Genomic DNA, 2,632 nt, shown 5'->3' with positions numbered 1-2,632 from the left:
GCCGGCTTGTGTTTGTCTAGCCCTGGGAATGAGGTCAGTTCAGGTTAACACAAATGTCTCTTTCGAGAATTTTGGAAGGAGAGATCTAGAGCCTCAGTCTCTTCTGGGTGCCCTTATCCCATGATACGAAGGGAAGGGACAGGTGGTGGCTAGGCCGACCGAGCAGCAGAGAGGCCCACGTGGAGGAGGGAAGAACCAGACGCGCCAGGGAGAAGGGAGAGGAGCGACGACATGGCATCGGCTGGTCTCATCCCCCCGAGCCTGAGGCTTAGCTCTAATCTGGTCTCTGAGGTTCCAGGTTCATCATGGGACATTTGCCACTTTGCTTTGTAAAGTTTGAGGTGAGTTTGTGTTGTTGAAAAACCAGAGTCCCAGCTGCTGTGTATCCTTCAGCAAAGAAAACAATGTGATCTTGAAACCAATTTTATTTATTTATTAAATATTTTTTGATATAGACCATTTTTAAAGTTTTTATTGAATTTGCTACAATATGCTTCTGTTTTTTTATGTTTTGGTTTTTTGACCCTCCAGGCATGTGGGATATAGCTCCCTGACAGGAATCAAACCTGCACCCCCTGCATTGGAAGGTGAAGTCTTAACCACTGGACCACCAGGGAAGTCCCTTGGAAGCCAGTTTTAGACCCAGAAGTCCTTGGCAACCAGGGGTGGGTGGGCACTCCCACGGGAAGGTGGAGGAGCCAATGCCCAAGGCTGAGGCTGTTGCAGTTTGTACTGTTTCTGCTCAGACTGCCACTTGTACTAGCAGAACATAGAGAAAAGAACAGAGTATTCCTAATCTTGTTACATGAGAAAAAAACCCCTAATTTGAAATTGCCAGGGGAGGAACTCCCCTGCAGAAGGTTGAGGGGAACAGAGTTAAACATACAAGGGAGGAGAATGCTCTGATAGCTTCACAAAAAAGAGCCCAGAAATGCTGAGACTGTATGATTCTTGGCTTCAGAGTTTCTTGGACCTGATAAGTAGGAATTTGCAAAATGAGCACATTTTCCAAGAAAGGAGGATTTAAAAACTCTCAGTGAAGGCCTCCAATGAGAAAGCCCCAAACAAACAGTAAATTCTTGGCAAGGAAGCAGAGTAAGAGATGTGAGAATGAAGAAAAGTGTCAACAGTGTAAAAAGAGACAGAACACCACAGATCTGAACTCACAAGCAGTGGCTCCCAAAGAGTGTGAACAGAGGAAAGCCAGTTCATCTGCTATTTAGGTCCATCTGTCTGTCCATACTTCATAGCAACAGTTGTTGTATAGTATGTGGGTGTGTGGCCTAAAGCAGAGGCTTGGCTGAAAACCACAGTTTCCCAGGAAGTGGTGTGTGTATGTGTGTGTGTGTGTGTGTGTGTGTATGCAGGGTTCCAGGTGGTGATGAGCATGGAGGTGCTGAGTTCACTGAAGCTCACTGTTTGCCCAGGATGTTGGACAGACCCATTCAGAGAATCCCTTCTGGGAGCTTCCCATTACAGGTAGCCCACCTCTGATGTACAGAAGGCCTTCCCCCGAGGGGTTGTATTTGTGCAAAATACGACTGTTCACACACTCACTGTTCAATCATTATTTAAGTTACGGGACACCAACTTAAGTGAGATGGTTGGATAGGATCACCAATTCAATGGACATAAATTTGAGCAAACTCTAGGAGATGGTGAAGAACAGGGAAGTCTGGCATGCTGTAGTCCATGGGGTCACAGAGTCGGACATGACTTAGTGACTGAACAATGACAAAAACAACAACTCATGTGCTAGATTCTTGAGGTAAAGACAACGTAGTGAAGACCCAGGAACATCCTATTCCAGTACAGCCAACTGGGTGCGTGTAGACACTCTCACAGCGGGAGTCTCGGTGCCCTTGAGAAAGGTGCCCAATCCAGCCTTGGAGGCAGCAGAGAAGGCTGAGCAGATGAGGAGGCCTCTGCCGGGAACTCTGAAGGATGACGAAGCATCGGCAGGGGCTGGTGAGGAGGGAGCAGAGGTCGAAGAGGCTTGGAAACACAGCCATGTCAGCACATGTGTGACCCCAGTCAGTAGTGTGAAGAGTGTGTGTGCACGTGTGCATGTGTGCATGTGTGTGATATCCAGGTCATCTGTGGGGCTCACAGTGACCTCCACCAGCAACAAGAGCAGAGGGTGGGGAGTGGTTCTTCTAAGAGCCACCCCCTAGATGGCAGGTCCTGACAGCCGCCTCATGGTCACCGTGTGTATTTTGATGACCTCGAGCTCATGGTCCCTCTGTTCTCAGCTCACAGGGATAAGGAGACAAAGTAGAGCTTGCTTTGGCAGCATTTATACTAAAACTAGAACGATACAGAGATTAGCGTGGCCCCTGAGCAAGGATGACATGAAAATTCATGAATGTTTCCACACTTTTAGAGGGAAGGGACATATGTATACCTTTGGCTGATTCTCATCGTTGTATGGCAGAAAGCAACACAACATTGTAAAGCAATTATCGTACTATTAAAAAATTAAGAAAAAATTTAACAACAAGAGGACAAAATTACCTTTGAGTTTTGCCTCTTCCTCACACTCCCAGCCAGCCTCTTGTGGAGAAGACACCATCAGTGCCTTTGACAAAGGCAGAGGCGAGGGGGTTTGGATGGGAGGATAAGAGAGGAGGAG

The 2,632-nt window shown here is 47.3% G+C and overlaps 1 pseudogene; it reads left to right on the top strand.

Moving 5' to 3' along the window:
* The first annotated feature begins 2,281 nt into the window (after positions 1-2,281).
* On the top strand, positions 2,282-2,381 carry LOC133237900 (U6 spliceosomal RNA; annotated as a pseudogene).
* The last annotated feature ends 251 nt before the right edge of the window (positions 2,382-2,632 follow it).

Source organism: Bos javanicus, chromosome 24 (assembly GCF_032452875.1).
Source record: "Bos javanicus breed banteng chromosome 24, ARS-OSU_banteng_1.0, whole genome shotgun sequence".
Classification (NCBI taxonomy): Eukaryota; Metazoa; Chordata; class Mammalia; order Artiodactyla; family Bovidae; genus Bos; species Bos javanicus.
Note: the sequence above shows the minus strand (reverse complement) of the source record. Positions and strands in the feature narration are given on the sequence as shown.